The sequence below is a fragment of the Pithys albifrons genome, chromosome 2, assembly GCF_047495875.1.
Source record: "Pithys albifrons albifrons isolate INPA30051 chromosome 2, PitAlb_v1, whole genome shotgun sequence".
Lineage (NCBI taxonomy): Eukaryota > Metazoa > Chordata > Aves > Passeriformes > Thamnophilidae > Pithys > Pithys albifrons.
Genome location: NC_092459.1, coordinates 97,495,920 through 97,522,473, shown reverse-complemented (window position 1 = coordinate 97,522,473; position 26,554 = coordinate 97,495,920).

Sequence of the window (26,554 nt, the reverse complement as noted above, 5' to 3'; positions counted from 1 at the left end):
TATGCACTATGTGTCTGTTTATACAAAAAGGCATTTCAACCCTGAGTATGTAAAGGGCATTACCATAGATCTCCAATCAAAAACAAAAGGGAAAGATCTTTGAATCAAAACCTGTGTGATCTTGAGCACTTCTGGCAGTTGATGAACCTGGAGAGGAATTGCACAATATCAACAGTTTATCTCCTTTTCTTAAGAACAACTCAGGGCCACCTTGCAGTTAGGAAATGGGAAAGTTTGGATGCACACTTTTCTGGATAGTCTTTGAAAATCCCAAAGGCATAATCTAAAAATCTTTTGCCAGTGGAAGCCATGGTCTCTCCAAAACTTGTCACACCCTTTGGCAGAGGAACGCAGAGGCTCGGCACTGAGCAGACCACCCGATTTCCTGGAAATCCATTTACTGGTGCAAGTCGCAGGAGACATAAAACTCTTTCGGGAGTGCCTAGAAAAAAAGTTGACCTAACCCTATTTTCTGTCATCTCCAACTCGGTTTTGGTGGGAATTTACTTGGCTAAACTGGGAAAACTGCAACACTTTTTTTCCAAGAAAAAAAATCCAGGGGAAAAAAGGGATTGTAGGTTTCCTGGGAAGCGAATTAGAAGTACAAAGCTACATTTTCAACAGGGTAAATACAAGCAAAATGTAGCCTGATACTTTATTAGTTTTCCATTTTGTTTCAAGCTCCTTAATATTTTCTGTTCAAGGGTAGTTTCAAGCCAGTAAAGATTCATTTAAACATTTTAGTGCTGGTTTAAAAGTGCTTTATGAATTAAATTATTATTTATTATTAATCAGTGTTGGTAAACTGGGAATTCGAGAGTTCAAATACAGTTGGTATTTTATAGCTGTTTCACCTTTTAAGCAGACTCAGTGTGTAACAAAAATTAATTTTCAGGTTGAGCTGTTATCAGTTTGGGAACATTTGACTCCCACAAGCTGAGGAGGGAATGTGGAAGGAGCACTGACAACCAACCAAAATTCTTTATTGCCCTCCTATGTGATGTACATTTGCTCTCCCCAGGATAACCAGTGTCATGCTTGTCAGCAGTACATAAAACAAACCAGCCTTTTATTCCTTTAGTCTAAATGACTGGAGCCCCACCAATTTCCACTGTTTCAGGATCCATCAGAGTGCTTGTGGCCTTTGTCATGACTGCATTTTGCACCTCTGTGCTCCTTGTCCTCAGAGAATCTCAAAGCATTTTAAGTAAATGCATGATTAACTGGAGTTTATAGTATTTCCAGGAAGTAAAATAAATTACAAAAAGAAACCAAAGCCTTTTCTCCTGATTTGAAGAAGTGAAGCATGTGTCAGAGGAACCTGTACCGAACCCTCCTGTGTGAGCTGGATGCTCACAAATGCAGATGTGGCTTCCTTCCCTGTCCTCTGCACTAAATTACCTTCTTTATTTGCTGTAGGATACCAAAGTGGACTTCCTCATGTAATTGTGGGTTTACATCTTTCAGCACAGGTTGTTTGTCTTCATGTCTTGGCTTTCTCTTCTTATCTCCTTCTCAGAGCAGTCTCTGAGCTAATGCTTTAATTACTTCAAATTTAGGTGCACCAGAGTCCTTCTAAAGGAAAAGATGCAGGAGGGATAAAATACTGAAGGCCAACATCTCAAAGACAACGTAAGGAAATGGATGACATCTCTTGTAGTGACATTTCTTAAAAGGCTTTAAAAGTTTCTGGAACCTTTACTTCTAACCAAATTCATTCCACCTGCGTGTTTGCAAACATTTATTTTTAGAGTACTGTGTACAGTCACAGGTGCTTCAGATTGTTAGAGAGGATATTTTTGCAAGTGCAGATGGAAGTCTGGATCTAACCTGTATTTCAGGTCAGCCAAACTGTCACGTTTCCAGGTGCAGAGCAGAAAGAAGGATAGCTCTGTGCTGGGCCAAGCAGCAGATCACGTAGTGTAGAAGGAGCATCCATGCATTTGGTCTCCAATCAGCAGGTTCAACAATTTCTAGTGACACCCATGAGATGCATTCAGTTATTGGGCTGGCAAGCCTCCCTCTAAAGTGGATTTAGGGGTGAAGGTAGGGGTGTGGAGGTGAAGGTGTGGCCCCATTTTGGCCAGGGGATTGTGCAGTGGGGCCCTTGCGTGCCAGACCGCATCAGGCTCACATGGGCGTTCGCTAACACGGCACTCCAACCTGCAGGTGTTCCGCACTGTACAAAGCCTTCAAAGATCAATCTCAAATGTTTCTGTTGCTATAAAGAGGATTAAAAGGATTTTAAAACATAGTGGGTCAGCCTGACTGCTGGTGAAATTGCCAACATTCAGCAAAAGGGAAGGAGGCTGGAGCTGCGGGGTGGAGCGGGGGGTTCAGGGAAGCCATACGGTACCTTTCAGGCAGGTTTTATGATCCAAATGTGGATCTGTAGCACTTTCAACTGGAACTCATTAAGAATTCATGGAGCAGAAAATGCAAGAGATTCTGGAAATGAGGACTTTGAATGGCCAAATGTGAGCTGTAAATAAAATAGATTGGATATTCAATTTTGGCCATTAAATATCTCAGAATATTTTCTCAGATCAGCAGATCCGGCTTTTAACTAAAAATCTACTCCTGAAACAAAATGAGAAATAGACAGAGTTCTGCAGATTCTCAAGACAGACAGCAGATACAGTGCATAATCAGATATTATATATCTCAAAACCATGAGAACTTATTGATTAGAAATACTGAACAGCACCATTCATTCTGGCTCTGACTGAGCAATGTACCAAAGCATGTGTTTATCTTTAGGCATATTTTGAAATCCCATTGACTTCAATCACCATTGACCCCTGTTACTGAAATGGGACCCTTGGGAAGACACAGCTTTCCTAAATATTATGTGTATAAACAAGTGAATCAGGAACACCCACACTTGAGAAAGCCAGCAGCTTAAGCAGAGTGTACCAGGATCACTAATAAGCCACCTTCTAATTTTATCTGTTGCATATAGGCAGTGCTGAAGCTGTCAGTGATTTATCACTGTGTCTTCTGGAGGCCAAGACCTTTGTAAGAGAACATTTTATCTGCTGAGATATTCATTCGAGGCCCTCTTTGGAGAAATGTCTCTTTCCCTTCATTCCTCATTGCTGCCTTATAATGTGGACACCGGGTCAATTCAAGAGTTTGGGTGTGTTTCAGTGTAAGTAAAATGTTTTGGACTAGGTTTATGATGTGACCCCTCCAGGATCAAAAATGCAGCTGATGGTGTCAGCAGCTGAATGGCAGATGAAGTAACATCACCCAGTTTGTAGCCTCATTCCTTCCTTTTACAAGTGCAGGTTAGTGCTGGTGTTTAAATGCAGCCACAACATTTACCCTAGCAGTGGATTTCTTTTGGAAACTTGGACTTTCTGCCAGAGGTGATTTGAACATAGTGGGCTTTTCTTCTTTGCCTGCTGTGTTGAATTTGGTGAATTTTGGTGTTACTCATATTTTACTCAGAATGATTCAAGGTAACAGTCCAATCCATTATTTCAACTGTATAATAGTAAAAAAATAAATGATTGATAGCAAGCCATAGATCAAAAGTTGGGATCAAATAATAAGGAGCAATTGCATCAGCAAAGCCTTTCTGTGCACTAGGTCAGTTGGTGCATAACACAATTTAGTTTGAAGAAATGCAGAGTATTAAATCTGGGAATAATAAATCAAAAAAGGGAATAATAAATCAAAAAAGGGAATAAAGTCTCTCCTGCTTATGGGAACACCTGTTAAAAGTAAACTGAAGTTAAGCAAACAACTCTCAGAGGAACTGATTATTGCCCATAATTTCTGATGGTGGTTTTTCCACTTAAAAAGAACACTTAGCAGCTTGCAAGAACAGGTTAAAAATTTCACTTACAATTTTTATACAAATTTTAGTCTTTTTGGTCAGTCTCCTCAGTTCCTGCAAGGGGTGAGGGTTATTAAGGATATGAGAAAACCTGAAGAATTCTGAGGAATGGCCAGAAACAATGGAAACTAGCTGGTGTTTTACTGAGATCAGGCCAGCATCTGAGTAGATCAACAACTCAACAGTGTCTTAAAAGAAAAATATCCTCCTGAACAGAAGAACATAGGCAGCTGATGCCTCAGTGAGCTAAGGCCTCCTTGAAACATCATGAAATTTGATTAATATGTGCAAAATATTCTGAAGTCCTTAAAACTATGTGAAAAATATAAGAAGGATTCAAATGTTATAAGTAGTATTAGTATAAGCAACTTCAGAGTGCATATCAAATATGAAAATTGCTTTCCAGTTCAGATGATTTAGCATATATCTATTGACATTTTTGGGATGTGCCTGATTTGGGCTTGTCTAGAAGAAATTTGGTCTTAAGTTTAAGGCTTATCATGGTTGGGTATCCAGAATTGCCAACATTTCCTGACCCCTGAATTGCTAGAAGTTCACTCACACCACAATTCCTCAGTTTTGCAGTGATTAACTTGCTATTGCAAAATGTTAATGTTTTACTTTGTTGGGAGATTGTGATTGCACTGGGTGAGAAAAATTTATAGCTCAAGATTTTAAGCCCATGTAAAGTCACTGAAAAGTATGTGTCATAGGTAGAATTTTTTCCAATTCACAGAAATTCAGTAAGGTGCCTGGTGATGTTACAGTTATACCCTGAAATAGACCATATTAAAATAATTATTTTCTGGTTACTGAGGGACTCTTTGCCTCTTGTACCTACACTTATCTGTGATAAACACCCATAATGGACCTTCTGTAGATCTGTGTTAAATAAGACACCATTTCCTCCCTTGTTTTTGTCAGAACCTTTCTTATTTCCCCAACACAGAATCTAGTTATATCTTGGAAAATACGAACTGGTAAGTTTCTGAATCACCAGTACTGCACTTTAAATATTTCAACTTTATCTTGCTCTTTTAATAGAATTGGCCTTCTGAGATGAGCTCCTTTCATTGGCTTAACATTACATCACAACATTCAGAGACCCTGACTTTATCTTCAGGAGGTTGTGTTTGTCATCTCACACCTGTCTGTATCTTTTGTTTTCCACTTGCATATTCTGCTCTGCATTCTTCCAGATAGAATAATCTCATTTTTATACCCTTTTCTGCATCTTGAGTTTGCTCTTTCTTTGTGCTGCCCCTTTGTCTTGGGTTGCTCACTGGTAATACCACCACCAGGTCTGTGGTAGCTCAACACAAATCTTGTGCCTCAGCAAACTCTTCTGGACATAAAATATGTCTTATCAGATGGTTCAAAAATCAGAAACTGAATTTCTTTTATGTCTCAATTCCTGGCAGAAGACAAAAGTGCAATTAAAAAATTGTAATGAAAACATACACGTGTCTGCATTTTTGCTAGGTATGGTTATTTGACATGCTGTATTTTAGCACTCTGCCTATCTTAAAGTAAGGTCTTATTTTGCTGCACTTGATGAATCTGGACATAGTAAGAAACATTAACAGGCTTCACAGAATAAAATGTTTAATTTCCAGATAATCAGCCACTGAGTTCCTGCTGTGTGTTTTGCTGTACCAAATCCAAATATAACTCCATTTTAACTCCAAATATATAATCTTATTGTGAATATACCAAACTCATTTACTCATTTTAAAAAATAACTTTAGAAGTCCTCTTAGTTTTTCTGGGACTATTCCTAGTATAAATTATACATGCCACAGGAAACTGTTACTATCTCTTTTGGATTCCTTCAGTGGCATGGGCAGTACAAATTTATTGCCATATTGATCCCTTAAGCATTTAACTATCATCCTTTCTGCATACTTATATTTTCACAAACTTACACTTAACTTCCCACTAGAGCAAGCCAAGAGAGGAATTTTTACAGTCAAAAAGGGCATAACAAAAAAAAAACAGTTCTTGAAATTTTACTCATTTGAGGAATTTATTTCCCAATAAATTCCATTTTTAGTAGAAAAAGGAATACCAGTTATCTTTTCAAAATTTCTTCTTTTCATGCTAAGAAAATGTGAAACTGGAGAGAAATGAATGAAGGTAAATGTTTCTGTGGTTAGATAAGGGTTTCTTTTTCATTGTCTTCAAATCTTGAAAAGAAACATGGAGAAGTCATAGGAATATTTTCTTTGTACTTTTTACAACCTCATTCACCCCAATGCCCTCTCCCACTCCCAAAATAGTTCCAAAAGTCGCTCAGAAGTCACAATATTTTAGAGCACTGATTTGTCTTGCCATTCTGCCTTAGATCCCCAGGTTGCTTACATTGTTGAAAGCAAGCAGCCTTGATTCTCAAGATTGTACCACTGCAAGGATTAAGTATTGTGCTGAATTTGGATTCAATTCCCATTTTACATTAATTACGTTCATCACAGCCACTGCAAGTTACATCTGTGCTCAACTGTAAGAGCACACTTATTCAGTTTTCAAAGTGAGGACCTGAATTTCTTCTGCTTTCTCTCTTATACATAATTTAACCTCTTTTTCTGCATTTTTGTAGTGGTAAACACTTTTTTGTGCCTTGAATGCTTCAGTTTTTGGTGAACAAGCTTTAGCCTCACTAAAACTTTGCACATCACTTTGGATTGACCCAGATGGAACAACAGTACTAATTTCTCATGGCCTTCACACAGCCGTCAGAGTCAAAAGAGCACTCAGCAAATTCTCCTCTGAGGCTGGGGAACCGGCTGAGCAAACACGACAGAGTTATGTCCTTTCTGACAGGTGAGTCAGAAGCATAACCATGGTGACAGCAGTGAAGTGTCTGTATGTTCTTCCTTCTGCTGGGTTTTAAAAGCAAATTAAGATGATGTGAAAGCATAAATATAGTCTTGTGTTTTCCAAACAGACCATAAACAGCTGGTGCAATGTTGTTAGAAAGGCTGCTAAAGTTGGTAAAAGGTTTTGTATGACCAGCGTGCTGTGCATTGTGCTCTTCATTATCATTCATAACCAAAGAGAAATTTTTTACTTTCCTTGGTGAATGAGGGATTCTCTCATACAAACTGCTCCACTGCAAGATTACTGTGAAAGAAATATAATAAATGCAAAAGAAACGTGAAGATTCTTCAAACTATTGCCAGTCTGCAGGACCCTTAAATATTACCAAAGAAGAGACAGTTCTGGTTCTGCACTTCAGCTCATCTCTGAAGACCAAATGCTACGAAGGAGAGTGGGAGGTATCATGTGGAATCAGATGCTGGCATACCTGGTGCCATGTAAGGATCCTTTATTTTCCACAGTAGAGCTTCTTGCTACTCCGTTTTCACATCTACAAATGGCCTAAGTGTTGAAATCAAAACCAGTATTTTGTTAATTTTTCCTTTTAAAATGTCTTTGTGAGAACATCCAATTAAAAAACACCTAGAGAAGTGCTAGAAAGATAGTAGGAGTCCTTATAGCACCAAATTTTTAGGTACCACCCTCAAATTTTCTTCCTGATCCCAGCATCTTGCCTGAGAGTGCCCACATTCAAGAATACATATGACAAGCTGGGAGCTTTGCTGTGATAGCCCCAAAAATCTGTGACCCCATTGCTCAGCTCCATGCTGAATAGGAATAGAAGCCATCAGAGTTGATAACCTGCTGGAACCTGTGACATCGCACGAGGGGGCCCATTCATGGCTTTTCTGGTCTCCCACTGCAAATCCTGCCTTTTACTACATTTGAGGTTCTGGCCTGAGGAACAGAAGCAGCCCTTTCCCTATTTCTTCAGACTGGTGCAGGAGCAGTGGTTCCAGGGTGTGCTGTGGGATGCCAGCTGGGACACTCGGTGCTGCCAGGGCCCCTTCCCAGTCACCAGGAAAACATGTTTTCAAGTTCTTTCTTGAAAGCAATCAGCGCCCTTAGCAACTGGGTGCCTTAAAATGTATTTATTGCAGCTCTAGAGAAAACAGTAGTTTGCTTTTATATATGGACACCATAGTGACATAACAGTAAACTTTACAGCAATTCTCTGTGTTGCTGCCATTTACAGTGGTTGCCTCAGGAACTGCAAAAAAAGTTCCATGTTTTATTTGAGCATTTGAAAAGGGTCACTGTCAAGCAACTTAGACCAAAAATGTAAGCTTTGGTAGGATAGGATAGAAAACCTACAAAAGGCTCCACTTTCTGAGATTTTAAAAAGGCAAAGGTAAGTTAGAACTATTTTAAAATAATTTTGCTACGTTCCACTGCAGCATTTTCAGTTCATCACCAGCAAGAGACAGAGATGAGAAGAAGCAAAACATTATGTTTTCTGTTTTTCTTGATTGTCTGAAAACTTTGACAGCATTGCTGTACAAAAGTAAGTATGATTTGTTAAATGCTTTAATTCTTTTCAGACTTTGAATGTAAATTACTCAAATAAAAAAAAATATGGAACTCAGAATTCAATCAAAATTTTTTCCCTCCCTGTTTTTAAAAATATGGTGAATTTGCACCATTTTTTTCATATTTAAATACTTCAGTGATTTGATTAAAAGAGAGAGAAGCATATGAACTACACTGAAGAACATTTCATATTTCCATAATATGACGACTCTACTGGTCATCTGACTACGGGATGCACTCTAGATCACACTTCACTTGGTTTGCTAGTTTAAATCCACAGCAAGTGTCCTGAGTAACAAGTTTATGGATGTTAGCATGATCTGAAAGGATATCTGGACCAGCAGATTTCAGGGAAGTTTTTAGTTACATTATACTCGTTGATGGACTTGTGCTTGCACCAGCCTCTGCCAAAAAAAATTACAGTAGGTTAAAAGATGTAAATAGAGAAGTCTGAGGGAAGTCTTAGCAACTTCCACAAATACAATTCTAAAATAAAAACTTTTACCTTTTGAAGAAGTTCATCTATATTTTAGGGTGGATCCATTCTGCAGAAGATTTCCATTTGAAAAATTCAAGCTGAAGAATATACTGACTTGTAATCTTCATGTGGGAAGATGTATAAAGTGTTGGTGAATACTGCATTATGCTACACTGCTACATTAAAAAACATTAAGCAATTACCAAACAATAGATTTCACAAAGTCCAAGGGGGGAAAAAGTTGCTCTTCTTTTGGAGTTTTTGTTGTGTATAATTTAATGTAGTTCTGAATGAAGGAAAATCTACCCATTGCAGCTGTAGAAATTGCTTTTGTATCCCATATTAGGAGCGTAAAAATCCTAATGCTTTACAGTATCCATAGCATATCATTAAAATGACTGTGAAAAGATGAACAAGAGATTAATTGGCCACCCATTTCTTCAAACCCCATATCACTGATTAAAAAATCTTAAGCATGTGAACCTAAGAAAAGCAAGGTTTAATGACCTTCTTGGTATAAACTGTCCTGTAATTATCTGATCTAGCTACACATTAGTCTCTTCTGCAAGGACTAGATACTTGAGTTTCCTTTCTGCTCTAAGAAGGAAAGATAGGAGTTTCAGACCACCCATTGAGCTGTCTCACTGTAATGTTTAGGGCTGTTTCCGCATTTGATGATAAAACCCTAAGGTATGCATGTTCCACTATGAGGACATGTGGCACTATTTTGGAAACTGCTTGCATAACTCTGACCACTGAAATATACAGAGTTAAAAATAGCCAGCATTCCTGAAATGCCTTATTCCTCTACATCCACTATGGTTTTATCATGCAAAATTCAGAGAAATTCTGGCAAGGAAATTAATCTCTTGATTTCTTGCAAATAGAGAAGGAATAGGGGTTGCCTGGGAGGCAGGAGACATTCAGGGATGCAGAATTAGATCAACAGATATTGCACCTCCTTACACAGCTGTAAATATTGATCTCACAGAGTAAACATGAAATCCAGGGCGAGTCACCTATCAGACAATTCCCAGAGGATCAAGGGAAAGACGAAAATAGCATGCATGAATTATAAAACCAGGTGATCAAATAATTACAAATAGTCCAATTGATGAGTTTGTTAGGAGTCACTGAAAGTTTTAGAAGTCTGTTTGAACTTTGTTTACTTCAAGGTTTTTTATTATCTCCATGGGAAAAAGACAGAGTTGAAAAAGGATGTTGCAGAAAAGAGTCAAAAGGCTTCAGCTATGCTCTCAATACTTGTATTATTTTTAATAATGGAACAAGGGAGGAAGAGGAGATTTTTCAGAATAAATGACTGTTTGTTCCTTCTAAAATAGAACCGGTTTTGAAGTTGTTCTTTCCTTGTCATCTCTGCATTCATTGTATAAATTTTTTCCTCTCTGCTTTTGATGTTTTCATGTGCTGTATTTTATGGTGAAAGATGCACAACCTTTTTCTGGTTTCTGCAGGTTCCAGGGTTAATCCTCATCTTCCTAACAGGGAACACCACTAGAGGTACACTAACTCCAATATCTCCACTGAAGGCAATATCATGGTGTGCCAGTTGTGCACCCATTTTGTTCCTTCCTGCTCCTGTGTGTCTTTTGTTATGATGAGGAGGGCATAATCTACCTTGCAAAAAGCACAGGGCCAAGATTCAAGCTTGACTACTCAAACAAGTTGACTCTGGGGAACTCTGTGTTCTTTCCACGCCTACATTTACAGAATCACCAAATGGCTTGTGTTGGAAAGGACTTTATAGATCACCTAGTTCCAACACCTAAAAAGAGAGATCTTTATGAGCACCATACATGTCCCAGTCAAGCAGCTGTTGTGGTAAGTATGACATAAAAAATTTTTAAAAATAAGTGATACTGCCTAAAGCACTTCTGTGGAATACGTCTGTTAGGGTGTAATTCAGAAAATGTGTAGGTTTTGAAACTGAGGTAGGAACTGAGTAGAGCAGAAAAATCAAAGAAGAAAAAACTGCAGACCCAAATCACAGTATGTCAAATAATGAGAAGGAATGATGCCTGGAAACGTGACACCTTTCCTTCAAAGACAGTAAGGTCATGGCCTTCAGAATGTACATGGAGTGATAGGCAAGTGCTTGTCCTTTGAGTAGACTAAGAAAAGAGGGTCAGATCAAGCATTGTGGGCATGGAGGAAGATGAAAATAAAACACTCTGTGTAGAAGATCAAATAGTATGTAGATAAATCCTGGGATTTTACAAACAAAAATAAGAAGTTTATTTTTGCTACAGTAATGGGGAAATAATTAGTACAAGAATGCAAAGACAAGAGTGCAATCAGACTGCCTAGTCATGAATCTGATTCTACCAGCAGTGTTTTGAGTGGATGGAAAGAAGACGTGGCAATATGGTAATGTTTAAACACCCCAAAAAGATGAACGTTGTATTAAAAATGAAAACACAAGAAATGACAATTTTGTGCTTTCTGTGCAGACAGAAAATCCCTATTTGGTACAGAATATTTGGTACAGAAACTAAAGTGGCAAGAGAAGGAGAGAGAATAGTGTAACACCTTGTTGGAAATGCTTTGTAGTCTCTTCACAACCCAGGAGTCCATTTCTCTCCACTGGGATCTTTCACTGGATTCACTGGCAAGAAAACCCTAAATATTGTTTTGTAGAATGAAGCATGGTATCATTATTTAAACATAGTGTTTTGGGTTTTTTTACAGGATGCAGAAAGAGCTGACACCCTCTTAATGAATACATCCAACAAAATCAGGATGATTTTCAGGTTATTGTGGTTTTGGCTGCTCCTCACATCAGCAGAAACCAGGTCTCTCACAAAAATGTTTAATTGTTTAAAAAATTCTACTTGACTGCTTTTATCTTTTAATGCCACACATAGAGCATTAACAAATATTTAAAGGAAAATATGTGTTCCAGTAATGCAGGTATATAAGAAAATACCAGCAAAATTCTCACAGAGTTTGCTTTAGAAAAGAGGTGAGTATGGCCTTATAAACAGTTTGTTGGAACCAGGTTGGTGCTGTAGTGTTAGCATGTGTAAATATCTTTATTGCATGATTGCACGTGTAAAAAACAAATAGTTTGTACGTGTGCTAAAAAATTTTGGGGATTTTTTCCAAGATTTTAAACCTATTGAGAATATTGGTTAATGTAAAGAAAAATGTTTCTTGAAAAGGCATCACATTTTATTATTCTTTTACTGTTCTTAGAAATGTGTAATCTTATTTCAAAACTCTAGATAATTTCAATTACCTGGTTATTAAAAAAATAGTATTATACCAAGAGAAATCTGGTCATAACATTCCCAAAGTTTGCAGGATGTATTTTTCTGTATACAGTCTCTGTAGAAAGTTAAAAGCCTGAACCAACAAAACCAAATCATTTATGGTGTGTGTTCTACAGAATGCAACCGTGTTCACTTATGAGTGCAGTTTATTTTACAGTCTGCAAGGAAAGGCAAAGAGACAGAAGACTTGGGAAACTGTGGTCTGGATCCACCCCTTAGTTGTGTCCTTGGATAGCCTGAGCATGCCTTGCCATCCTTCTCAATGCCAAGTAGATACTGGCAATGATACAAAATGAAGTTCCCTAAATTCACAAAAAAACCTGTATTTGATAACTGCTTTGGAATTTCCTTTAAATTGAGAAACTACCAGCTGCCCAGGTGTAAAAAAGAGAGAGAAAGTAAAGTATGGGACCCTATTCTGGAAGGGAGTCTTTGAGAGATTCTCTGAGAGAAAATCAACATGGGAGAAATTGAACATTAGATTCATATTGCATGTATTTCATATCTGTATTTTAATAATTGTGTGTGTTTATTTTATAAAAGCAACATATTTGATAATCAAAAGCTTTGCTTCATAAGCAGAAAACTTCTTTTGGCTTTATGTCCCTTTCTTTTTCAGATGACTATAACAAAGGTAGGGAACTAATTTTCTTGTAAAGGATAAATCCTTATAAATCAATACTATTTGGATTAAGGATGGAAGAAAGAAAGAAAAGAAAGGAAGAAAGAAAGAAAAGAAAGAAAGAAAGGAAAGAGAGGAAGAAAGAAAGAAAAGAAGGGAAGAAAAAGGAAAGAAATGAGAGAAAGAAAGAAAGGAAGGAAAGAAAGAAAAGAATAAAGAAAGGAAGAAATAAAGAAAGGAAGAAATAAAGGAAGGAAGAAAGAAATAGGGCCTACAAGAAAGGGGCTGTTTGCAAGGATAGGTAGTGATAGAGCAAGGGATATTAGCTTTAAACTGAGTGAGGGTGGGTTCATATTGGCAGGAAAGTTTTAAACTGCGAGGAGAGTAAGACACTGAACAGGTTGCTTGGAGAAGTTGTAGATACCCCATCCCTCGAACTGCTCAAGGCCAGGCTGGATGAGTCTTTGAGCAACCTGGTCTAGTGGCAAGTGTCCTTGCCCATGGCAGAGGGAGTTGGAACTAGATGATCTTTAAGGTCCTTTCCAAGCCAAACCATCTGGTGATGATGATGACGACAATTTCCCAACATCTAAGTGGACAGAAAGTGTTCTCTCCTGGATTTAGAACTCTGCCACTGCTCAAACTTGTGCTCTTTTGACATGACATTTTATCAGTGCTAAGACAAGGAAAATATGATACATGTCACCTCTGAGAACACACAGAGTCCATCTATTTCACCAAGATGGTCTTGTAAGTGCCAAGACTGCAATTACTCAGCTTACTGTCTGGAAGTGAAATCAGTGGTAACTGTGGTTAAGAAATGAAGCAACAGACATTATATTAATTTGGATTATTGGATGAACTGGTTTAGGGCTTGGTTATTATAGCTCATGAACATTCTCAGGCCACAGGTTTGCAACTCTTACAAGTTCTGCTTGTGGAAAAGTAGAGGTGACACTCAGAGATTTAAACACCAAACCTAGGGGGCTTGCTTAGGCTTGTTGGGTACCCCTAAGCACAGTTCTCATTACTGTATGTTCAGGGTGTTCCTAGAGAAGGGCCCCTGCACAGCCACAGACATCACTTTCAGTTTTTACTTACACCCTACATGTTCTAAGAAAAGTTAAAAAAATAAATGGGAAGGCAAAATTAAAAGGAATGGGCAAAACCACAAAACTGGAAAATCTGTGTAAAAACTGTCCATGTATAATTTTGGATCCACTAATTATCTATTTCAATGAGAAATCCTGGGGTGGGGGTGGAGAAAGCAATGATTTACAGAAAATGGACAAAGAAAACCAGGGCCTGAAAGTACAGTGAGGGCATTGAATTATAAGCTGTCAAAGAAAGGAACCACCGTAGTAAATCCAGATTTCAGCAGATGGTCCTGAAATACAACACAGGCAATTAGCACTCTCCCTTGCTCTTGTACCACCCCAGACAAGAAGAAAATTTGTCAGCTGGAAAACAAAACTGCAGTCAGATGCCTTAGCAGAGATAAAATGAAATCTACTTTTGTTAACTAAGAGAAAACACTGCATTAAGGGAAAAGGAAATATTAAGCAGTTCCTTATATTTACCCTCCAAGGATGAAAGGATGATTAGAGACACTTTTAGTTAAGTCTCCAGCATTATCCAGTTACACAAATGAGAAAGCTAACCAAGGGAGCAATATTCATGAGATAGAGGTGGATATTCATAGAGACCTCATAGGGTCCCTATGAGCACCCTCCTAAGAAAACATGCTTTTTTTCCTATCACCTCCTGGAATTTGGAAATGTTTGGGCAACAAACATTCTCTTTAAATGCCAGAAACCAAACAGAAATGAACCTTTAGAAAGCTGAAATGGGGAAGAAATTAGGTAACTGATCAAAAAAAAAACTAAAAGCCTTTATTTTTCTTTCTTTTTTTCCTTTTATTTTCAAGGCTTTGATTCACACTCAGATTAACAATACCAGAGACATAATTTTTCAGTATGATTTTTTTGTTTCAGGGTAAACTCTTCCAGCTGTTTGTGGTGACCGTCCAGGGGGATTTAAAATTATTTTCCACATGATAATGGCTGGCCAACTTTCCACTGTTCTCAGTGCAAGGAAATATCATTTAATTATTACACACAAAATGGCTTCTGTTGTGGACCTCCCAGTCATAAAACTGTTGATACCTCACATATTTTGTAAAGCCTTTCAGACTAAAATTTGATAGAGAAAAGATACTAGGTATGAAATAAGATTCTATTATATCCTATATGGCCCCAAATCTCATGGTTATGAAATAATTATTGCATTTTTTTACAAGTCTATACCTGCTCATTTGTAAAGACCAAGAGGCACCAGCAAAGGGACCAAGCTGCAAGAGGAAATCATTGCATTTGGTTTAGCCATAGGCAGTCCAATGCCAAGGCTATGAAAAAATCAGAAGGTACCATGGAAGATAAAAGATACCCTCCAGAAATGAGTGGGCCCTTTTCTGAGGAATTATCCATTATCAGAAACCTGAAAGCCACTATCACAAGGGTGGTGATTCAGAGTGTGAGAGCTGTTATGAAAATCATCACAGCCTTTCCCTGAGAGGGTAGGGAAAGGTACACCCCAACATGCTGCAGCCCAGCAAAGCTCTCCTGGAGATGCTGAACAGCTCATCTACTGTGGCCAAAACCATTCCCCAATGTTTGGACTCAGAGGGGTGGCACCTTTTCCCCAAAATGAATTTCTTCTCTGGTTGGATTCATCTTGAAGACTTTAGCATCTCTTGAATAATATCGCCTTTCATTAGAATAAAAGATTTTTACAAAAGTTGCTTTGGACAATGTCACTAAACTTTCATATATTTTCATCTGTGTGTTACCTGGGCTACATCCAATATCTCTGTCACCTTCAGACAGCTCTTTCTTTTAATTCACATTTCCATTGACATTTCTGGCGGGCCTACAGTGAAATATTCCGTAGCTTTTATGAATGTCAGGAATGTGGTGGTGAACCACAGGATTCCCCCACCTACAGCTCCCTTTTCAGCTGCCAGCTGCTTGTCAGATTTTAATTAACGAGAAAGTTGCTAGGAGTTATTCATGCTGGTTCCCTCCGTTCCTCTCTGGAGAATTTCTAAATAGTATTCAGAGTGTGGAGCTTACACTTTCCCTTTTTTTAATGCACTTCTTCATAGCAGCCAGTGAAAAATGTAAAAAGTGATGAGTTTCTGTGCCCAGAGCTCAGTTAATAGAGAATGATGACCATCAGTTATGGATGTGGCACAGAGGACCTCCCTTCCTTCCACTTGCTCCACCTATTTCCTACACAAAATGAATGGAGAGGACTTCTAAAAAATTATGTCTACTCATCTGTAGATATATTATTACATGTTTTATATCATACAATATCAGGAATATAGTTTAGATGAACATACCAAAGGACTGCCTGCACTGGGAAAGTCAATATGGGCATGAACAAATAAAGTTTTCCCTGGAGTGGAAGGTCGGCTATTGAAGGCATTGTCTCTAGCAAAGTCACAGCAACTCAGAATGTGAGTTTATTTCTCCTCCCTCTGAGCATCTCCCTATAACAGACACCTTTTTTTTCCCCTGCCTGTCACTTCCTGGAATTCAGAATTGTTTGGGCAACAAACATTCTGTCTAAATGCTGCCAAATGTCTAGTATCATATCAGAAAGTCTGAAGAACAACACAGGAGTACAAGAAAGAGAAATACTCAACTGTAGCCTATCCCTGAAATCGAACTGAGAGCAGTTCTTAAAGTACTGCTAAATGGGAAGGTTGTGCTTCTCACTGTTGGCTACCAGCCTTTGAAAATCATTAAAAGACAGCAATATGCAGCAGTCATTCTAAGTGATCCAACAGAGACTCAGAGTGCATTTCTGTACTCAGTCTTAAAAGGCAAAAGCAAATGATAAACAGTTGGTTACAACAAATAGCAATTTAATAGACATAGCATTTGATAAACTGTAGATAAAATCTGATGTACTGTGGAACCCCAAGTAGCTGTCCCATGCTCTAGGAGTTTCCATTATAAACCCTGTTTTGATGCCCTCAACCAACCTCTCATTCTAAGTTTCTGCAAAGAGCTCCTTCTGGTGTAATGTTTCTGCTATGTGGAATGCAGCCAGAGAAAATCTGGAAAGGGGGGAGAGAGGAAAAAGAGTATGGAGGTTATTCTCACAGGTATGGTTAAAAGAAAGGACTTTGTGAAGCCTGTTATCTTTTCTTACACACTATCTTTTCTAAGACAGTTTTTACTGAGTTTCTGATTTGTACTTCATGTTTCTTTTTTAGTTTTTCTTGGTTGTTTCTCACTAAGACCTATAGTGGGGATTATAGCATTGGTTCAACTTTTGCAAGTGACTCCATGGCCCCGTCTTCCTGGGTGCCTCCATGGAGCTGGTGGTGTAAGCATTTCTAGCCATGTGAGATGGTCTGATTTATGCATCCTCTCCCTTCCAGGTAAAATGTGTCCATGTGGTGAAATTTGTCCTATATTAAAAGAAAACAAAGCTTCTTAGTGATTCTTCAGTTCCTCCATTACATACTATATGTATTATATTCCCTTCCATCATTACTACGATCCATGGTATTTCCTTCATAAGCACTGTGAGTAAACATTGAATATGGATGGACACTGCAAAGCTTTGCAGACTATCCTACAAAGCCTGTTATGGTTGGTATCACAAATGCTAAATAGTCTATGAGAACCAACCACATTTTTATAAAGTCTACGGATATTATAATACCCAGTTAATCACATCCTCCAGTCCTAATCCACTTACATAGTTTTCTTCTTCTTTAATGTTCTGTTGTCCTTGAAATTGTACTGCAGTAAGCTTCTAGGTGAGAGTATTCCTCAATCCACCCCTTTCTTGCCTATTCAATAGTAAAAGAATGATATTTTGATTGATAGGTTTAATGTGAAAATAGGTGAAGGCCATTTGTCATGGTCAGGAAGTGTGTAGTTCATCTTCACAAGCATTATCTGCAGTAACAGCCACATCCCTCTAATCTACAAAGTTCTTATGAAAAGACTGTTGACACCAAAATAAATGAGCAACTGTAAGCCTTGTAAAGCAATGGAAAAGTAAAATATATCAAATGTCATGCAAATAACAGGGCGTGCTCCTAGACAAGATATACATATCTGTAAGAATGAGAAATGGACTCCAGTTCTGTGGACTCAGGAGTTGCAGTCACACATGGTTGCACAGTTCTCCATACGTGCACACAGCGGCAAAACTTTCCAGAAGTACATAGGGGATTTAGGCACACAGTTCCCAAAGCTGACCAGAGAATTCATTCAGATGGCCCTCACTGGAAATCTGACTGGAGTTCTGCATGGCCGAATCTCCTGGTAATGAGTGAAACTTTGGATCTGTGCAACTGCATGCCTACATTGGTTTAAAGGACAGAAACTGAGAAAACTGCTGTCTATGCCTGACAAAACTCATACACATGGGAGGATTTCAAATATTCCAAATGAATTGCTGTTGGCCTGGCTTTATTTAGAGGCTGCAAGCTTCCATTCATCAGCAGACTCTTTTCACTCTTTCTTTCTTCCTTTGGAATGTTTTTGTAAAGCAGCTTATAAATTTTTGGCTTTAAATAAAAAGATGCTAGGGTTTTTGTTGTTTGGATGGGATTTTTTTAAACCTATTGCAACAGCAAATGCAAGGTCCCTACTTCCACTAGGACTCCCCCTGAGAGTTAAAACCACAGTCAAACAAAAGAGAACAGAGAGGACAGAGAAATCCCCTACAAGCCTCTGAGAAATCGACTCATCTCTTTATCAGCCTTCGCTTCTATATATTCCAAAGATGATTCAGAATGTTCTGACGTTGTCTCATGCAGGAGGTGGTGGTTATAGTGTGACAAACACTCCTGTCAACCTCACAACTGCCTGAAAATTGGCTTTTATTTCATCAGCTACTTCAGTTCTGAAGAGGGGCTTCTCTTTTATTACTACATTGCATGTGTCCAGCCCACCTGATTCACACTTTTCTGGCATTCCTTCTGTGCACTAATTAAGGTCTTTGTTTGGGTTTTTTGTTTGGGTTTTTTTGTTGTTTTTTTCTTAAAAATGAATTAACATTATATATTCAAGATTCCTTGTGTGCTCCTCAGTTTCAGGTACATTCTAATGATTTAAGTCAAATGGCAGCCATGCAATGTAAGTAGGAACATGCAGCTTGCCTTGTCAGATCAGACCATTGGCCCATGAAGTCTTGCAGAGTGAATCCAACACCTGAGTTGTGAAAGGAAGGTAAAACAAGTGAAGTATTATCCCTTTTAGGTAAGTCTACAACACTACCCTCCAGGAAAAAATTCCTTCCTTGCACCTGTGGTGATCAGAACACTATAGTCTAATTAAAAAGGGCTTCTTGGCTCAAACCATGCAGAGAAAGAATGTATGAAAATTGGTAGAAAAAGGATAAAAAAATAGGAGGATACCAAGAAACTTTGAGGGAATTTCTATTTACCAAACTTGTTTACAGAAATTGCAGAGTTAAAGGCAACAAGAAAATGTTTGAGCACTAAATGCTAGCATGGCATCAGCACAGTAACTCAAAATAATATGTATGCATGAGGTTATGTGTCTCTGACCTTTACTTGTCACACAGTTTCACTGCAGACATTAGCATGGTCTCCAAAGGCCTGACTGACACAGATGGTCATTCTGCTCCCATGTTAATGGAAGTAGATTAATACTTACTAGTAGATAGCAAATTATTCTGAAATGTAGTGGACTCTTTATGATCATAAGCATCCATTGCATAGCTGTAAGGTCACCGTAAGGACATGTCTTCTGGGGGCCTGAAAGTGTCTACAAAATAGAGTTTTCAAGGAAAGCATAATCACTTGGGATGTTTAAAAATCAGTTCATTTGAGTTCTCCTTCAATCATCATGTAATCTGGAATTAGTGCTCAAAAAATGTAAGCTTTTAGGACCATATGATAGGCTGGCTCTTCCAACATATGTACTAATTACTTGAATAAGAGAATGTCATTCTGTAAAATAATAAATGAAGTCATCTTTTACTTATGAGAACTACTAGCAGGATTTTCTCTGCAATGCCCTTATTTGTTAAACTTCTGGAACATAGGACTCTGTACAGAATTGTGTGGTCTCCCTTATCATTGTTTTTGTGCATCCCTTAAGTTCAGAGACATTAGCAGGGTGTGGTTTTTTTCCATTAAAGGCTGTTTTGGGTAACAGTAATCCAAGATCTTTTTCATTATGCTAACAGCTAAAGGCCTTGTAATAATAATTTCTGTTTGGCAGCATCACAGTCAATTTCATTGATTTTACAGTTGTTTTAATTCTCTTTTTCAGGGGTGAGAAAAGCTCCAGTAATTCTTCTGAGACGATTTCTCCATGCTTTTCATCTTATTCTACAAAAGAGATTGCCAGAGAACTATCCAAGAAAGAAATGTAGATAAGTAATACCACCATCAGAAGGAAAGGGAAGGGAGAGGGAGGAAAGAAAGGCACAAAATACATGGGGGTTTTTTGAAACTCAAATAAAAGCAAGAGCAGCTGTAAACTTGCAGAAAGGAACAACTATGTACATCTACAAAATTTTTAACACTTGTATGGATGCAGAGGTATTGAATCAGCAGTTACACGATGTGCATATGACCAGTTATAAATTTTGAAGTCTGTGGTAATATTAACTGAAAGCAAGGTGTCTGGCAATAGTGAACTAAGCCATAAACACACACACATAATACATAAGTTAGTGATTATGACAATGATCATATGACCTTTTCTTTACATAATTCAACTTTTTTTGCCACCCTTAGCATTCACCATATCAGAAGGCAGAGCTGAAAGGGGAGTTTTTCAATCTACTTTTTAAGTTCAAAACAGAATTTGTAAGAAATTTGCTGGGGCACCTCATCAAAAAAGACCTGTTGAAGCCTTTCCTACTGTGAAGGAAAGGCTCTTGGAGCAGTCATCAGCTTTGTCTTGCACTTTCTGATATCCTACTGTCCATCCAGATACCTAAAGAGCAGCTTCTAGGCTTGCCAGTGGGGCTGCAACCCTGAGTGCTCACAGGTGCTTGACAGAGCGTGCTCTGGCTGCATCTCAGCCTCTTATTGATGTGAAGAAAGTGGGAAAGGCCACCAATCAAAAAAGCTTCCTGGGATGATTTTAAAAAATGCATTCTGGGTTCATAAATCCTTTACTTGTGGGAGTTGTGCTCCTAAATCTTCAAGGTGCTTCTAGAAAGGTTTCTTTTTCATATGAATTTATTCATTTTGGAACACTTACCAAAATGTTAATAAATCCTAAATCAGTAGACTTACACCAAAGTCAACCTTCTCTATTACTGTTAGGAAGGAGAGTTGTTGGCATCAGTTGAATTGAAGGAGATTTCCTTTTGTTTTGCAATGTATGTGCAGACAAGCAGGCACCAAGCTACAAGTGAGTAACTTTCCCACTAATCCTCCAAGGCATGTGACAATATGACCCGGAGCTTTTACAGCTAAGAGCAGTATGGTATGTAAATATTATGAACATATATGGTAAGTGCTGTACTTGCTGGAAAACATAGAAAATTATTCCCGGGAATGCCTAGCTGACCATAAAGCTACGCAGATTATTCTTTTTTTGTCTACAGCATTCATCTCTGTTCAAAGCCATGATGATATATTAGATGCAAGTTCACTGAAGCAGGAATTTTGTCTTGCTCCCTTTATTTCTCAATTAAAATCTGTTTTATTCTAGATATAAATAATAAAAATGAGAAATAAAAAATTATTGTGTTGTATTTGCCACTACATTCTTTCCAAAAAGAGAAATAAATAATCTCTTGTTGAACTGAGAACATTTTAACTGCTAGCTGGAAACCAGAATGTCACTAATTGTGCAGCAAACATTAAATGATGACAAAGAGCGTGACTTGTTCGCTGCAGTCACGCACTTGAGCAACTGAAGGAAATCTGTTATTATTTCTTTGAAAATGTTGTGGCATCCATTGAAGTCGCAAGTACATGGGGAAAAAAAACCAAAAAAGAGACAAAAGAGTATTGTTTTAAGTCTGTGGATACAAATTTCAAAACAGAACAGAACATCACCTTTTTATGATTAATGTATATCTGGCTGAAAACATAGCAGTAGCAGTGAAACAATGTCCAAAACCTGGGTTTGTTTACACACAGAAGCTAGAACAGAGCAGATGAGGAATATAAGTGCAGTGAAGATTTACTGATTTTGCCATGGAAAAGTTATGAATATACTTTCCATAACAGAGTCAACAGTTTCAAGGGTCATGTACCAACTACACATTTAATAAGAATATAGTCTATGTATTGTGGCACATGATAACCTTTAAAAGTTGTCATTCTTTAATATGAATATATATATCAGTGGATTCTTCCAGTTCTCATTGTGTATTTTCTTCATTTACAATTCAGCTTTCAATACTGATAGAGACTTGAAAACTGCACACCACAATAGAAATCCCAAGAGTCAGATATATCCCCAGAATTGTACCAAGAATAAATTAGTCCATGGACCTCAGGAGCACCACTCACAAGGGTATGAACTACTGACTAGTTTCCATAGTATCTCTGCTTTGATCATTTCCATTTACTTTAGTTTTACTTGATTAGATTCCAGCACTTGGTAAACCTTTCTCTTTCTTTTTTTTTTTTAATAGAATACATTTGCATATCAAGTACATTTTCCACATCCTTGTTCAACCTCTGCAAAAGGCTCTTAATAAAAAGGGAACTTGTAGCTTTGCATGTAATGCAGCAAGAACCAAAATTCCACTACATCTTGGGAAGATGCATTGGTTGAGGGAAGAATATGATGCAATTATCCAGGTGAGCTTTTAATTCAATATAAGATCATTAACTGAGGCTAGATTATTTTCTGCAGTGTCACTGAACATATTATGCTAACCCTACCATTCTTCTGAGGGCCTTAAAACTCCTCCACTTTCTCCATCATGCCTTTATTAGTTAATTATCAGTTTGTTATAAAAATGTCTGTACTGAACCTTTTTTTTTAATAGTTGAAAGAAAAAGCAGCTCTTAAATGAAATGGGACAAAAGTGATCCTGGTAGCAAGAAGTGGCTCCTGCCACCATTTACTGAAGAATGCAGAGTTCAGTTTTTGAAACTGGAAACAAACTTGTATTTCACACAGGCTGGAACTTTCAGTATGGCTGTAGCAGAAAACAAACAATAGGAGAAGTGTTGTGTTTCTTGTTCCAGGATTGCTGGCAGTGTTTTGGAGCATTTGAGGATTTGTTAGGATTTGCCCTTGTGAGAAACTATGTCCTTAGGGGGAAGTCCTATAGAAATCAGAAGGATTTTCCTTTTAAGGTCTATTCAAACCCTATTGAAGGCAAGGGAAAAGCTCCTGCTGAATTTGTAGGCTGAGTTCAGGCCCATGAACAGTCAGTTCAGTGACAACTAATTCTTCACCTCTGACAGAAAATTAGAATTGATCAATTGACTAAAATAATGTACAAGTACTTCTGCAAAATTATTCCAGGATATATTTCACTGTTTGTTGTTCTTAAGCTCATGTCATCTTTTGTTCACAGATATTCAGGCTAACTTACAGTTTAGACATGAAATGTTTGAAATACCAGAAGTCCAAGAGTTTTTGGATGAATGATCAATCATCTGGAAATTTATCACAGAAGTCCATTATACAGTAGCTGTCATCATTGCAATCTTTTGTTTAAAGAGTATCAGCCACTCAACTGGAAGCATGAACTGCATCCAAGATTTGTGTTAAAGCTAAGGTTATAAATCACCTTCTATAGAAAAGAAATATTTCTGGACACCAAATAATCAATTACATAGTTTTTAAAAGTCCCAGAGGTTAAAATTTGAATGTCAGTACTATTTTTTTTCACTAAAGCATTAACATATACAGCTATACAAACCATAGAGAAAGCTAAGTATTATGTTAACAAGATGGCAAGAGCTAAAATAAACGTCTACCCTCAGAACATCAAATTTCATCCAAAAGCAGCTGATGCAGACAAGATGTTTGTACCTAGTAGTATATCAAATTGGGATACAGCTGTCTCAGAAGCCAAGCTGGTTGCAGCTCTGCAAAGTCAGGACCATACTCATCTACACTTAGTTGCAGGATAATCAAAACTCCTGCAGGAACAGAATGATGGGCAGTGTGTCCATTCCCCTGCTGCCAGTCAAGAAATCAATACAAACAGAATGAATGGTAGATTTTGTTAGTATAATGACCAGGCACTGTGACTAATGAAAGGCAGACACTATTTGTTCTGCTCCTCTAGAAGCTGGTTTTCACAGTTCCCATTTCATGGGCACACAAGACAGCTGTGAGCTGTAGTATCTTCAGTGGTCACATCCAAATCCAGCACAGCTCATCATGAATCAGAAACCTAAGCCTGCATGCCAGTTTTATGGTAAGCAGTAAGCAGTTTTAAAATGTAGACTTCATGCCAGATAAAACCGCCTTTATACTGAATGACCACGGAAGAAGCAGGAACAGTAGGGTGGAAAGAGGGTCTTGGGTGGAGCAGTTTTATAACCATGCTTGGCAATACAGAAGGGAAGGTCAACTGCATTCTTCACTCCAAGATCAGGAGGGAGTTTTACCTTCAGCTCACTCCCTTGTTCAGAGCTGCACAATGGGGTGGGTTCATTGTTGTGGTTTTTAGCATTACCCAGATGTAACACACGTTGAAGATGGCTGGCAGGAGAATACTCAGCTCAGTGCAAAGCTGTCCTGACCTAAAAGAACAAATCCCATGTTCCAGCCTCCCACACACTGTGGTCCTGCACACGCTTGTCTGTTACACAATAATCATATTAATAGCTGTTTACCAGAGATATCTCTCCCCATCCCTATTAATTATTTCACATTCTGTATTCATCACTCAGTAATCCAAAACTGAGATTTCCACTCTAACTGAGGGCCAAACGAATATTCTGGTAGAGTGCATTTTTCTATAATGGAGGGAATCAGAGAAGTAAGAACAAACAAAAGAAGAGATGCTGTCAAGTAATGGAAAATTCCCTGCTCTTTCTTCAGACCTGTGCAACAGGTGTATATAAAGAGCAAAGACAATTCCTGGTGAAAATTAATATTCCTTTGTTGGAATCAGAATTGAAGTTGGATTGACACTGATTTCAAATGCAGATGCTGGCACACAGTAAAATTATTTTTCAAACACCAAAGCTTTTCCTGGTAAAGTATTTAAAGCTGCATTTTCAGGCTAGAAGGAAAAAGTGATGAAAAGTTTTTAAAACTGAAGAAACAAAATCCTTGGTTCTGATCCAAAGCCCTGCAAAACAAGATCCCATATGGTAATGGCTAATCTTAGGAGAATGGAGGGGGATAAAATGGGTACATTTTCCTTCTCTTCCTTTTCCCCGTTGGTTTTCTAAGTTGCGCGCAATATGTCACAGAGGGGTCTCTTCCAAAGACATCCTTCACAAACATGTATTCTGTACTTTAGTTTTTGTGGCTCTGTGAGGAAATCAGTACATGGTAGCAGAAGGCATGACACAGCACCTAGCAGTGTAGTGCAGATGTGTTAGTCCAGGTCCTTAAAAGAGGCATAGCCCTGTTTTCAGCTGGGCTTTTACTGATATGATGGCTCTCTGTACTTCAGATAGTTCTTCTGCCCTGTTCAGCATTGCAAACTATTGAATGATGCATTGCAGCCAAAGCATGAATATTTCTGTCCAGTTTTAAACTGCCATTCCATGTTATTTTGGGAGCAATGCCTGTCCTTGGTTAGACCATGTTTTGTACTGTGCATAAAGCAGCTGTGATCCTAACTAGATCTTCTGTGCCAGGGGAAAATGAAGCAGTCAAGGTGCAATCATGTAGATACTATTAGGTATTATTTTTGATTGATCATACTGTTAAAGGATCTATAGGTTTTAAATGAGAAAATGTCCATGGTAACCTAGTAACCACTGTAGATGAAATAAAGGTTTTCAAAATGTCTGTTATCTGAATAGGTGCTTTAGAATGATGTTTAGTGCTTCCAGTTCAATGCCGTAGAAGGTTCTTCCCAATATTTTACATGAAAAACTGTCCCTTTGGGAGTGAGTTCAGTCCATTCTCCTTCATGCCCAAAAGTAGCTTTACACTTGTGGAGAGTCACTGGCTACTCATCTGTGGAAGGGTTTTCACACTATGGCTTGACAGACCTCTTAACTTTCATCCTGAACATTCAGGCCTTAGGAGAAAAGGGATCATAAAACATACTGTCAGCACACATAATACACAACAGCAACATTTCAAAGATGTCTGGCAAATTCAAGTAATGTGCAAAAATTGCAGACAGTTGTTGGGTGTCAATTATCTGCTGTTAGGTGGCAATCTGTCTTTTTTGAAGTTGCAGTTGGCATAGGTGACATCAGCCATAATGTATTTTTTTCATAATTCAATTTATAATGTAAGTTTGTAAAATTAATTTTATTGCCTCAAGTTTCTCTAAGAACCATATAGATCCAGACCAATGGAAGAGAAATAATTTAGTGAAGTATCTGGTTATAAAACCTCAAATAATAAAGGAAATGTTCAAGGCCAGGTTGGATGGGGCCTGAGCTACCTGGTCTAGTGTATAGAAACCCTACTCATGGCAGAGGGTTGGAACTGGGTGATCTTTAAGGTCCCTATCACATCCACCACTGAGAGATTTGGGAGATTTGGGAGACATTTACTCTCCATTTATATGTTATTAATTTGGTAGTAAATGATAGTACTCAACTTCAGTCTACTAATCACTTCTATCCTAGACCAGGAGAAAAAGACATTGTGTGGTGACACGGCACAGCAACTACCAGGTTAGCCTGGATGCTGAAGAATCAAACATTCTTGCAGTTTTGTTTTGTTTACTTTAGTGTTGCAAAGACTCCCATAAAATTCATTGGAAGTAGAACTGGA